At 41.9% G+C, this 14,878-nt stretch overlaps 1 pseudogene; it reads right to left on the reverse strand.

Moving 5' to 3' along the window:
- Positions 1-1,439: 1,439 nt before the first annotated feature.
- Positions 1,440-2,167, reverse strand: LOC134390064 (keratin, type II cytoskeletal 8-like; annotated as a pseudogene).
- Positions 2,168-14,878: the final 12,711 nt, after the last annotated feature.

The following is a 14,878-nucleotide window of genomic DNA, read 5'->3' on the forward strand; positions in this document are numbered from 1 at the left end:
TTACAGTTTCCAGAGCATTTCACATCATCGTGTCTTTAGTTTGCCACAAAATCCCTCTGAGTTTGGCCAAGCCAGTGTTCTTACACTTATCCCATGCTGAGGAAAAGGAGAGTAAGAGAGACCTTAGTTCACTTGTTGTAGATCACATGGCTAAAAAAAGGACTGAGCTAGGTCTAAAACCTAAGGTTTCTGATTTCTATTTTACATTACTCTTCCCGAAGTCTTCTGGCACCTTCATCAAATCTCCCAGGATTTCCTGATATCTCCAACACCAGCTGATAATAAGTCCTATATTCTGCTCTAAAAGAATAAAGTTCTTGGTTTCTCCGATAACTATCCTTACTTGTATTTCTGAATGTATCAGATTCCTGTGTTGATAATTGCATAGGTTCTTAATCTCCCAAATTCATTCAATCATTTCACAAATATTTGCTAGATTATTTCATACAGTGTGTGAGGCACTGACACTGCGGACACAAAAATAAGTAAGACAGTCCTAATGTCACAGATCCCACAGTATAGAGTAGGGGCTGATAAAATTTTTCTTTCAATATTTTTGGCTTGGTGGCCATACTGTGTCTGTCATGACTATTGGACTCTGCCTTTGTAGGGAGAAAGCCACCATAGACATTATGTAAATGATTGAGTGTAACTATGTTTCAATAAAACTTTATTTACAAAAAGAGGCAGTGGGCAGGATTTGGCCCACAGGCTATACTTGGTCTACTCATGATCTAGAGGGAGTGCCAAAGCAGAAAAACGCAACCCTGAGGCAATACGTTAAATGATCTAGTGTCAAATGTGCTTGGAGGGTGTGTGGGCCACATGGCACTTCCACTTCTATCTATGGATGGGAATGACATTTCCCAGAATCACCTTTCCTATGGCTCTGAGTTAGAGTTGACTAAGAGAGGAACTCACATGAGACTTGGGGAATGCAGAGGGCATTATTTTAGAAGGTTGTGATGGTCAGAAATGAAGACAGACAGATATATATGTACAGAGGGGCCCCAGCATGTCCTCCCTCTGCTCTCATTCTGTATTCTGTATCCAGGTCATCTTCTTTAATGCCAGCCCTGTTGACCAACAGTGGTCTCAAGTTCACCAAAACACACTTGATTGTAGTCCGCCAAAGTGATTCCACAGAGACAACAGCTTTCACAGAGGCAGCAATTTCTTTTGGGGGGAAGGGGGCTTATTGGCAGAGCCAGGGGAAGTTTTATTTTGGAAAAAACAATTGAATTGGCTCTTAGTTGAGTCATGAGCAAGAGGGGGTACCCCGGGCAGTAGACTCCCCCCAAGAGTGGGCTGAAGGCTAGGGCTAGGGCTGAGTCTCAGGTGGGTCTCCTGTTCCCCACACTCCCCAGCACAGCTGCCTCCCACACAGGTTCTGGGGCAGCCACAGGAGGGGGAAGGTTGGGAGGGACTGCAGTGGCCGTTCACTTGGGCAGGACATCAGAGGACTTGGATACCAGCTTTCCATCGCGGGTCTCAATCTTCTTCACAACCACGGCCTTGGAGGAGCTGGTGTGGCTGAAGGGACTGGAGTTCCCATCAGAGCTGATGGTGGACTGGAAGGAGGTCAGGCCATAGGTGTGGCTTGTGAAGCTCAGCCGACCTGAGTAGCCACTGGTGGTCTTTGTATGGATACTCATGTTCTGCATCCCAGACTCCAGCCAGCTCTCCTTGCCCTCCAGCAGCTTGCAGTAAGTGGCGACCTCAATGTCCAAGGCCAACTTGACATTCATGAGCTCCTGGTACTCACGCAGCTGCTGCACCCTGTATTGCTTGGCCTGCTGCAGGCCAACCTCCAGCTCAGCCAGCTTGTTGTTGGCATCTTTGAGGGCCAGCTCCCCACGCTGCTCAGCATCAGCAATGGCAGCCTCCAGAGAAGCCCTCTGGCCTTTGAGGCCCTCAGTCTCAGCCTGGAGCTGGCTGATGTTCAGGTTCATCTCAGTGATCTCCATCTCATGCGATGCAGTTCATTGCCGTGCTTCCCAGCCAGGTTCTGCAGCTCCTCATACTCGATCTGATACATGCTCTCAGCCTCAGCCTGGCTGCGGTTGGCAATCTCCTTGTACTGGGCCTTGACCCCAGCAATGATGCTGTCCAACAGGCAGCAATTTCTACCTGCCTCTCCACAAGTGCCTTCTTTGGAGTCCCACATCAACAACCAACCACATATTGCACCAGATTTTCCTGCAGACTCTGTCTACCTATGTCTATGCTTCTGGCAAAAATGGCACATGACTTTTTCTCTTTTCTCTGATGCTCTGACTCCCCACTTCCAGAACTTCACTCCCCCAATGCCTTCCATCTTCATGTAAGTAAAAGGTCCTGTATTAAATCCCATGTTCCCATAACATTGATAGTGGCTCTGTTTTTCTAACCTACAAATGTGCCATATGAGCCGTGGGGGCATAGAGGAGGAAGTAATACAGTGATTGAGTCTTTCATTCTATATTATTGGGGCAGGGACCAGGAGAAGTTGAGAAGACTTTGCAAAGATATTGTCTTAGCTTGGGTTGCCTTAGAAACAGACCCCGAGTCTCTGAGATTTGAGTGCAGAAGGTTGATTGGGGAGTACACTGTAATGGAGGAAGGAAAGCAGAATTGTACAAGGGAAGTATGAATTGCATTGCAGCCACAACTGAGACATCAACCAAATCCCATGGGAAACTCTGGAACTGGGATGAACTTTGAGAGATCCTGATTTGTGGCAAAGGGGGCAGGACTTTTTACCTCCATACTGACTAGTCAAGCCTCCAAGTGTGGAATATACCAATATTTATAAAGCAAATGTATTTCACAGGGCCTCCAAAGCCCTGCAGTTTCAGGTTTAGCCTAACTTCTTAAAAGTACATATAGAAATGTTAACCTTGCAAAAGAAAGGAAACTTTCTTCAGGCTAGGGTCTCTGATGTAGATGGAGAGTTGTAGCACAGCAAGGCTGCTGGCTCAAGGACAGACAAGTTACTAATTGATATATAAAAATACTGGGGAAGCTGTTTTAGGGAAAGAGAATGTTTGCTAAGATCAAGCTTTTGTTGGTGGATTGATTTAACCTTTTGCAAATCGCATTATGGAATGTCACCTTGCTTGTTTCACTGAATATTACCAGCCTTTACTGTTAAACTATAATTAGCCATAACCCCACCTATGTTCTCTTCCTGTAACTTCCTGGTCTGTAAAATAAATGTGGGAAGAGAACACCAAGTCATGGTTAATTTCCAAAGGAAGGAATGCCCCTCTCTTGAGGGTTCTGGGAAATCAACCTCTTTGGGGTCTCTCACTGCTAGGAAGAGATGGGCTTTGAGTAATCCTTTTTGTGGCTCCATCACCCAGGGGAAGAGAGGTGACAAATCCACGTGAGGCAAAGCAACACCCAAGGAGTGAGTTCCACGAGCCGTTAGCAACCAGCACTCCTGTAGTGGAGCACGTGGGCGCCAGCTCCTGAAGGGGGCTCGCAGTGGCAAACCACAGCATCCACTACAGTATTATCTTGTAAGAAGGCTTTGAAGGATAAATACTCACATTATCCAGATATTAAAGAAGGAGAAGAATATTTAGAAGGATGAAATAGTTAAAGCACATGCATCTTTAGGTGAAATTGCCTGAGGTATTCAGAAAATAATAGATCGAAGTGCTCATTAGAAAGGAAGTAGCTGGAGATAAGGTATATTGAGGTCATTTTATTAACCTTTTATAAATTCCTTGTTATAATTTCCCTTACTTTGATAAGCATGATCTTATACCCAGAGTGAAGATTTTCAAAATGTTTGGAGATGGGTGGTGAGGGACTAGGCAGTGAGGGAACAATTAGGTGGGTGGTGAGTGGATGGGGGATGGGTGGATGTGTGGCGAATGGATGAGTGGATGGGTTTTGAATGAACCTTAATTCTTTTAGTCAATTGTTTCTCCTCTGGCCTTCTGAGAAACAAGAACCTTTATCTTGCAAAGAAAGAATAGCTGGTAAGCTGAAGTCTTTAGGCAGAGCTCCCTGAATACAAAGTATACAACTGTATTGGTAGTTGGTAAAGCTCAGGGGAGGAATGTCACCTTACTTCACTCATTTACCACACCTGCCTGACCCCCACAGGCAGATGAGTCTTCAACCCTTTTTCCATTAGGGCTGAGAAGGCAGGGATTATGCCTTCAAGCATTCCCCCAGAAGCAGACCCTAAAACAAAAATAAGATGTACCTACTTTATTAGGGAAGGAATCCCAGATAGCCTCAGTAGGGAAAAAGAAAGGCAATGAATAAAGGTGGTTTTATGAAACCACTGCTGCTGTCAGTGACTGAATTTTAATCCCAAGCAATAAGTTTGGGAAAGTATATAAAACACATGCCTCACAGTTATTCCATCTAAAGGATGCGGAAGTAGGGGTATTTATGCACCGACTCTTGTCCATTAGTGTTTTAGGGCTACTGGGCATGATGGTAAGTGATCTTCGACTACCTGAAGAATACCTTCAGACAACAAGCTGCAGATACTGGCAGTTATAAAATTCAGGGGCAGGCTGAATGTTCAGGCGATAAGGGCAGGAAACTGACAGCATCTTCTGCAGTTTGTTCACTGCTGTATTAAACACCTGACAGATAGCAAGCACACACATAAGTGCACATAAATGAATGACTAAGTGTGAATCAATGAATCACTGAATGGGAATGTACTAATGGCCTTTTCAGGCAGGGAACTAGGCAAGTGGAGAACATCTCTGAGGCAGGATTTCACACACGTATGCATGAGTCAGGCACAGCAACCTGACTGCACCCCTCCCTGGGTGCTGCTCCTACACAAAGATGATTTAATGTTTTCAAAATGCTTTAGAAGAATCAATTTACTATGTAATTTCAACAGTAACAATCATAATAATTCTTTGTACTTAATAATACACTGGAGTCAGTGACAATAACAATTATACCATAATGTTTTTAGTTGACAAAGAAATTCAAGTTGGTGATATTGTACACATGCTTGTGTGTTGCTTCCATTTCCATTTGTTTATTTTTGATTATCTAAAAGATGTCTCCATCACAATGTTCCCAAAGACCATATTTGAGAGATGGATCTGGAGAGGAGATGTAAGATCAGCTTGTTTACATATAACTCATGTCTATGTTGTCTGTTGCGGACTGTATGTTCCGGTGTGATTACTGTTACCCTAGTGGCTGTCATATCATATTTCTCCTCTTTTCAATGAAAACTTGAAGCATTCCCATAATCTTTTACAATTTTCAAAGCATTGTTCCTTTAGAGATGCTCGTGGCATTCTTAAGACAACCCTGGGAGATAGTTATATGTAGGTGTTGTTACAGTAAAACCTGTAATATGAGATAAATGGGGTGGTAAACTATACTTGCATAAAACATGGGGTTGTATTATTGTAAAGTTAATGAATATATAAATTTCTAGTCATTCTTTTAGTTACCTTGTGGAAAAACAAAAGAAAAGATGTTTTCATTTATTAAATGTGTAGGAACTAGGTTGATTATTATAAAGGAAATGTGCACTGAACTTAAATCCCTCCACTGGGTGGAGGAGATCGATAAGTCCCAAATCCCAGTTGCATTACATCCAGCGTAGCCAGAGCAGTCCTACTAGCATTCCTTTTACTCTAAAAAATGTTCCAGTAGAATGGTAAATTCCATTATCACTCTAGCTATAGCTGATTTAACATTATCACAATTAACTTTTCAATAAGATTTTACTGTATTGTTTCCATTTAGCCACTGAGAAAACTGATACTCAGAGTTCAATGATGTTCCAAAGATAACACACCTATTATTTGCTTATAGCTAGAATTAGAAGCTAGAACTCATTTCTTGTCTAGCCCTGTGATTTAGCTGACTCCTGGCACACTGCCTTTTCATCCAGACTGCATAACCATTCCTCATTCAGCAAATATTTTTCCTTTACATAATCAAGTCCTTGTTACTGTTTGACTCTAGTGACTTCTAGTCCCTGTTCCCACACTTATTCTATTTTAATGTATTTATGGTAAGAGCATAGATAGTTATATTTTACATTCTCACTAAACATTATACTACATTATCAGTTAAAATTAGGAGTGACTTAAACAAGGTAGAAAATTACTTTTCTCTCAAATAAGAGAGGTCTGGAGGTAGGCAATCGAGAATGCTATGGTGGTTTCACAGTCATCAGGTTCTTCTCTCACTCCTCCACCATCCTAGAGCTCAGCTTCTATCCCAAAAACACATTATAATCCAGAAACAGCCACTGAAGTTCTAGTTTCCACATGTGTGAAGCTGGAGGGAGGAGGAAGAAAGGAGGAAAGGGCAAAAAATGTGCACCTCTCAGCTGAGTCAGTTGCTCATCTTGTTGGCCAAAACTTAGTCACACAGACACATTTAGCAATTAAGAATGCTTAAAAATGTATTCTTTTAGCTGAGTTCATTTGCTGCCCAATAAGATTAGAATTTTCTCTCTATAGAATAAGAGGAGAATCAATCGGTTAATTTCCCAAAATGCTTCATAAGAAACCATGCCAAAACTCAGTGACTTACAACAACAAGGGTTTCTTTCTTGTGTGTTTTAGATCAACAGTAGCTGATAAATTCAGGCTGGTCTCAGCTGGGCTTGACTTCAAGCTAGGGCTTCAATTCACTCTACTTCACCTAACTCATTCTTTGGGACTAGCGTGTCACCTGGGACATGTTCTTCTCAGGGTGATGGCAGAGTGCAACAGAGTAAGCCCAGTCATGCCATAATATTTCAAGTCTTTATTTTATTTATGTCCAACACTATCCCATTGTCCAAAGCAAATAGTATGAAGAAGCCCCAAGTCAAAGGGCAGGGAAATGCATCTTGTCCACCAGGAGACCACAGCAAAGGTGGCAATATATACTTGCTGTATGCTGCTACTGTAGGGGAGCATTGGGATCAGTAATTTAATCTGCCATGGTCAGCAATGCATAATTTTCTATTATAATGCAGTCTTTTTTCCCTTACCCCCAACTGCTCCCTCCCTATCTTGTTCCCTTCGATGTACTGGCATCTTAGTTCCCAGATGAATAATTGCTAAGCTTTGGAAACTCATAGGTCCATCCAAAACTGCTCCCATAAGAAGCATGAGAGTGTTCTTGGAGAATGTGATATATGATCCCTAGAGTTTGGGGTGTGGAGGAGTAGATAGAAAATAGTGCCTGATTCTGCTGGGAGAGGTCAGAAAGTAGGAACCTGCTGTGGGATCCTACATCAGCAAAGTAAGAAGAGGGACTATAGTAGGAGTGGTCTGCACTGCTGGACTTTAGTTAGGAAGCCTGCATGTTTCCCATGGTACTACTAGATGCCTTGGAATGGAGCCAGCCTGGAGCTTTCCTGAAAACCCAAATTAGGGTCCACTAAGAAAAAGAAACAACAGTAATATACCAAAAGAAGAAAGGAAATGAGGGGAACTCACTAGAGATCAGTAAAGTATACATCACCTGGGTCAGTGTATAGGGCAGTACAGTGAACAAGATTACTGCACTGCATAACTCCAGGGATGCCAACACATCACAGTTCCCAGAGGCAGCAGTGCACAACCTACATGGCCTTAAGCATAAGTCCTAACAGTGCAAATCATATACATTTCTCAGAAATGTGTCATCTCCTAGTATAACAAAGACATCCTTCCATTTCAATAGGTATAGACCTATTTCTTTTTATGAGTTGTATAATGTCCTATGGTGTAAATTTACCACAATATATTTAATTACACCCCATATATTTAATTACTCACAATATATTTAATTTAGGTTGTTTCCTAACTTTATTGCTACAAACAATATTTCAAAAAGCATTCATCTACATATATTTTTTCCATCCTTACCTCACATCATATACAAAAATAAATTATATATAGGCAAAAACAAACAAACTTAAATGTAAGAGAAAAATGGAAAGTATTAGAAAACTATAAGATGATGCTTTTATTTTGGGGTATGGATAGCCTTTATAAATATAACACAAAACCATCCTCTGCACAGTTAATTTTATAGAACTTCTGTATGGATAAACAGAATACAAAGTTAAAAGACAAGTAGACATGAAGCTAATGTTTCAAAGCATATTACAGTCTAATAGCCAAAATATGTTTTATGTAAATAACTTCTATAAATTAATTTTAAATTAATAATTCAATAGAAAATAAGCAAAGATGATGAATTGGTAATTCACAAAAGAAGAAATACAAACAGAAAACAAGATACTTGGTCTCACTAGCGAATAAGGAAATGTAAGTAAAGTAAAAACAACTATAAAATATAACTTTTAATAAGTTTTCAAAACTTTAAAGTATTGATAACATTTCTTGTTGGCAAGAATTTGGAAAAATAAGCATTCCAATGCTTGCTGGAAGGGAGTGTCATTCGTACAATTTTTTGCAGGATAATTTAGCCTTATTTACCAAGATATTATTTAATGACTTAGAAATTTCATTCCTGGGAATCCATTCTAAAGAAATATGCCTTCTTGCACACAGAAATTCATATATGCATGCACACACATGCACATATTACATGCACAGGATGTTAATTAAAGTGATATTTATAAAAGAAGAAAGAAAAACAGATGGAAATTACCTAAATGGCCATTAAGAAGACAATATTGTAGAATACTCTACAATTATTAAAATGAATTATGTAGAGCTATATGATCTAACTCAGACAAATGTCCACAGTATATTTTTAGAGAAAGAAAAATAAGGTGTAAAAATATGTGTGGCTTCATTATATTTATCTAAACAATATATATTGTTTTTATGTGTTTGTATAACTGTAGAAAAATCCTAGAAGGCTATACTCCAAAGTTACTTCTGTAGGAGAGGAGATATTGGATCAGAAGATAATCTGTTAATTCATATATTCTATTCCTCTGAATTTGTTACAAGAAGCACATATATTTACATGTTTTTAAAAATAGAGATTTAGAGAAGAGAAATGGTCTGGTTTTGTATCTGACTCCTGCAGTCCTGTGCAGGACGAGGTCTCCTTCCAGGTAAGGCAGTGGCGAGCTGGTCAATCAGTTGGATCAGGGAGAGGGGGAGGAAGGGAGCCCTGATTTGTAGTGTTTGTTGATTTTCATAGTGTAAATGTTCCCCCCATGTTCAATTTCAGATGGGTCACAATATTCCTGAATATTTGTCATAATAAGTGTTCAATAAATCAATTTTAAATCAGGTGTTGAAAAGAACTGAACTGCCAAAGTTCTGAATAAACAAGTCAAGTCAAAAATTCTGCTCTGGTGGAAGGGAAACTCCCTGCTGGCTGGGGCAAGTTTCAGCCTAGATGATTCATAGCACATCCATCTCTGTCCCCAGCTCACCACCAAGCATGCACGGTTCAAAGCTTCTTGGGCTGTTGTAGTCTTATTACACTTTTACAAGGTCATTCACCTGACCAATTCTCTAAGAGATGCTTTACCCTTTAGAAGGCCTCCAGGCAACTGAATTCTGCAGATGGTTCACAGAGGGATTGAATCTTGGTAAACCTTCAGCCTTTACAAAACTATTCTTCCAGATGGGAAGACATGAGAGCTGTGGTACAGCCCCGTTTCCAGGTGCTGCTCTACACAGCAGCAATTAACAAGACACCTGGGGGCTGACCCTGTGGCTCCCTCGGGAGAGTGCGGTGCTGGGAGCTCCGAGGCTGCAGGTTTGGATCCTATATAGGGATGGCCGGTGCACTCACTGGCTGAACGCGGTGCAGACGATGCCAAGCCAAGGGTTGCGATCCCCTTACTGGTCACAAAAAAAAAAAAAGACACCTGACAGTTTACTGAGCTAGGATTTAAGAACACCTGCCCCCAATTGGTTCACAATTTAATGGCACAAGAATCAGAGCAATGTCATAAGGTAAGTGCTATGATGGCCAGGCCCACCCCTAGCATTTGTGGGGACTATAAAATGTGCCTTCCTTGTGTTTCTACCCCAGACTCTGTCCTACACTTCAAAGGTTCTCATGTGGACACCCCACCTATATGTCCATATTTGATCCACTATAAACACCTACCCCAAGCAGCCACCCCTTAGCCACTTTTCAGGACCAGGGATGCACTCCAGCTAAACTGTCCACCCTCTGTAAAAGGAATCTGGGCTCTTGGAAGTGGCTTAATGCCATTTGGGTTGGAAATTCCAGGGTCCTGTCTACTCACAGAATGATCTAGAAGCAGGGCCAGAACTCTTTGCCCCATGGAAAGAGTGCAGCCCACAAGGGGTCTGAGAAAAGTTCTCAAGAGCATGGGACCTTGGGCTGGGGCCCCAACTGCCTCGGAAGCATTAGTAATGGGAATAGTATATGGGGCTAAGAGAACAACTATCTTACTCTTAGCCAGTGAGAGAAGGCTTCCTGGAGGAGATGAGCCTAAACTGAGCCTTGACATATGCATAAACTTTAGGCAATCAGAAAACAGAGTGGGAGATTCCAGACAGAGGAACCACATGTCAAAGGGCCTTAATCACTAAGAATTACTCACAAGAGCTGGTGTTAAATCATTCATGAGAGTATACACCTTTTTGTTTTCCCAAATTGGAAAGATGCTACTTCCCCTCACCCCAAAACCCAAGAAAAGGGGTTGGCAATTTAGTCTACCTATGGAGGAGTGATGACAACTTCTCCTAAGCAGCTGGATGGAGCCCACATTCTAAAGCAAATGACACTGGGTCTCTATTTGCCGTGCTGACCAGTGGTTTAACAGAAGCCTGCCAACCTGGCTCCTTACCCATCCCAAACTCTTTCCTCCCCTCCCTCCCCACTCTACAGTTCACTATCCTCTCAGAGGATATATTAGAGACAGACAAGCCTGGAAAGGGAATTGGTATCACAGTATTAATTGGGGTAATGAGTTAGCAGATAATCTATTTGCATTTTTATGGGGCCTTTAAGGATTTAATTTAACTTGAAAGTGTGATTAAGGGGGGAATTTTCAGGTCATAAGCAGGCCCCTTAGGAAGATCTGGAAGGTCTATCTGGGTCCCTAAAGGAAAGCCCTGTGCTTCCTGGTCATATTTCAACACCTCTAGGTCAGAGATTAGCAAACTTTTTCAATAAAGGACTGAGAGCAAATATTTTAGGCTTGTAGCTCGTATGATCTCTGTCACAAATACTCAACTCTGCTGTTGTAGTTCAAAAGCAGCCACAGAAGAAAATTATTGGACAAGCAAACGAGTGAATGAGTGTGGCTGCGTTTCAATAAAACTCTGTTTACAAAAACGGAGGTCAGTCCATAGTTTACTGATGCTTGCTAAGATTTTCACTTGCTCTCCTTCCCTCTTATCACTTCTAGGGAACACAGCTCTGCTTCTCAGGTGAAATGTTACAAATATTCCTCGAAATGCTGCCAAGGGGAATCACCATGGATTGATATACTTGACCTTGGTGAGTCCGGAACTTGAGATTAGATGGGACGTTATTATGATATCTGATATCTTATACCCACACTGTGCCTTCTTATTTATGAAAGGCAATCACATATATTGCTTCACACTCAGGTTCTCATTCCCCCCATCACTGGAGGAAGACGGCATAGATCAATCATTGAAAAAGATCATAGGTTCCCCAAGTCAGACCAGCAAGCGTTGTGTTTGTCAAGATAGGCCAGATATGCTACAGGAACAAATAACCCCTTCGTTCCAACATGACTACCATTTGCTTCTTCCTTATGTTATACATCCAGCATTGTCATCAGGATAGATGGCTGTGCTCTGCGCCATTATTTGGGGTCCCAAGCTGATGAAGATTCTGCCATATGGAACATCCCCAGGCAACCGAGTAAGAGAAGAGGAAATGTGGAAACATGACCCAAGCTCTTCTACATTTCAGCCCAGTAGTGACACATTAGTTCTGATTACAGCCCATTGTCTGTAGGAAGTCACATGGCCACAACTAACTGCAAGGGACTCCAGGAGATAACAGAGAGCAGATGGAATGTTCAATAAGCACCACTGTCTCTGCCACACATGGCCTTACCAGTGAGTTGCTCTATGACCTTGGATGAAAAGCTGAAATATTCTGTGCTTCAATTTCCTCCATGGTAAAGCAAGAATAGCAATAGCCTCCGACTCAAGTATTCTGGTGATAAGAATTGATAATACACGTTTAAACCACTGTGTCAGGCACTTAGCAAGTATTCAGTAAAAGTCAGCCATTATTTTTATTACTGACTGTGATTGTGAGAAAAATGCCTTACCCCTCTGGGTCTATATTTCCTCATTTGCAAATCAGGTGTGCCAATAATACTGTTTAGGATAGCTATTAGATTAAATGTTGTAAAATGTGCAAAGATCCTAGCACCATGCCTAACATACAATAAGAATTTAATTAAAGTTATTTTCCCTTACTGTGTGCTGTCATGAATTGGTAATTCTTTTTAGTTCTGGTTGCAAAGGGCTTATCTGTGTGTCTAATGGGTTGCAATAGTATTTAAGAGGCTGATCAATAGAAACCCAAATATAGAGTATTTCAAAAGAGAAGTGATTTTTTTTTTGAAGGTGCTTCCTATTTTATTTTATTTATTTTTATTATGAATATTCATGAGATACAAAGCTGATTGTCACCCCTCGTGCCCAAGATGTAAAGAACAGATTCATACTGGCAGCATACACATTACCACAAATTGCGTTTGTACCCCGTGTCCCCCACCCACTTATCCCCAACCTCCCTCCCCCTTTCCACCACTCCACTTTGTATCCCAAGGCATGTTCTCTCCCTCTTCAAGTCCAATGCACCACTGTGGTCTTTCTTTCCTTCCTTCTTTCTCTCCTAGCTCCCACTTATGAGTGAGGGCATGCAGTATTTATCCCTCTAAGCTTTGCTTATTTCACTCAACATAGGTTTCTCAGCAGTGATTTTAGAGATTCTCTATTCTCCGGAAGTAGCTTACCACCCAGAGATGTATTGTTTTGTAGTGTGCTTTATTTTTCTTTCAGCAACTTAGGTACGCTTGGAACTACATTACCCAGCATGACTTTTCTTGTATGGTCTGAGTTAGAGTCGCCAAAAGTGAAGTTGTGTGAGATTTGGGATGCAAAATGAAGCAGCAGCCACTATGATCTGAGGTTTGATGTTGGTAAAAGGTGTTGAGGGCAGACACTGAGGTGTCCTTGATCTTCCCTGCTGCACATCCAGCTTTCTTCTTCGACTGCCATTCCTGATAAGCAGTGCTAAGTCCATACTCACCACCACTGTGAATTCACCAGGTGCTGGTCACAGAGAGCCAACAACCTCCATGAACTTCCACATCAGCTCCCTCTGCAGTTCCATGCCAGCAGCCAGATGTGTCTAGTAACTTCCGGGTTTCTCTGAAAGTTTGGATTCATTCATCCATACCAGGTCTAGATGGTGACCTGTTCTGCGCTGAATGTGTCCCCGTAAAATTCATATGTTGAAATCCTAATCCCCAGTACCTCAGACTGTGACTATATTTGGAGACAGGGCCTTTAAAGAAGTGACTACAGTCAAATGAGATCATAAGCATAGGCCCTATGGCCCACTATAAGGACACAAGACTGGTACCCTTATAAGAAAAGGAGATTAGGACACAGACATGCATATGACTAGCTCAGATGGGATGTTGGACAAGTGAAAGTTAGAATTCCATTTGGTCCAAGGAAGGCTTGAGATCTGTGGGGCCAGCCTCCAGGATGGAGCCCACGACTCTCGCCTCCAGGTCTTCACACCCTGTGTGCCCCCGCCCACACTGAGTAGGGCTGACCTGCTTAACCAATTGTACATTGTGAAAACAATGACTGTGACTTCGAAGGCTAGTAGACTATAAAAGAAATTGAGGCTTCTGCCTTGCTCTCTTAGATCACTCATTTTAGAGGAAACCAGCCACCACATCATGAGGACATTCAGGCAGCCTTATGAAGTGATCCACAGATGAGAAACTGAGGTCTCTTTCAAAAGCAGCCCTAACTTGCCAGGCATGTGAGTGAGCATCTTGAAAGTAGATCTGTTAGCTCCAGTCAAGCTTCCAAAAGACAACAGTACCAGGGGACATCTTTTTAAAAAAATTTTATCAATATACAATGTAATTGATTTTAATGTCCCTTTTCCAATTCCTCCTTTTCCACCCACTCCCCTCCTCCATCAACATCATCTCTGTTCCCAGAGGATATCTTGACTGTGAAGGAGTTCAGAAAATGTTATCGAATTATGCTTTTGGGTCCCAAAGTCAGAGAAATGAACAATGCACCCAGCAGTAAAGCAAGCAACTCTTTTAAAAAAGGAGATAAACTTATGTACAAGGGGGGTAGCTACAGAAAGCTACCCCCACAAACGGAGCTATTCAGGGCCGTTTATAGGGAAAGGAGTTAAGGGGTGCAGGTCAGCGTCGTCATTTTGCACTTCTGGAGGTGGTCCATTCTGTTCTTTCTGGTTGTATCATGGGCACATGCTCAGGTAGGGCTTTGGTCCCTTTGCCTGCTCAATAGGTCCCAGATGGTGGTGTTGTACATTATCATCACACCAGGAGGGTCATTGTAGCTGTCACCTTGACACTTTGTTCACATGCAGGAACTCTTAAAGGGGTCTTAAGGTTGATCTGTAACTTAATTTTTATAATTACAGGAAACAAGCCTTGGGGAGGGGGTTTGCAACTTAGTGAGTATCTGTTCCCCTCTTATCTCAGTTTATTTTATCAGGGCAGGCCATGGGGTAACCATGCGTCCTGGGGGGGTCCCATGACTGAGGAGTGGAAAAGTAACAAAGTGTCCTCTGTAGGGAAAATGGAGTCAGTTTGGTTCACAGAACTAGCCCTATTCTGTCTCAACATCATCCCAAAATATGCCACTTTGGACTTCAAACTGAGGGCATTTGGGGAAAACCAAATGTAGGGAGGGGCTTTCTCTGAACTGCTCTTGTCTGCCTAAAGACA

The sequence above is a fragment of the Cynocephalus volans genome, chromosome 11 (genome assembly GCF_027409185.1).
Source record: "Cynocephalus volans isolate mCynVol1 chromosome 11, mCynVol1.pri, whole genome shotgun sequence".
Classification (NCBI taxonomy): domain Eukaryota; kingdom Metazoa; phylum Chordata; class Mammalia; order Dermoptera; family Cynocephalidae; genus Cynocephalus; species Cynocephalus volans.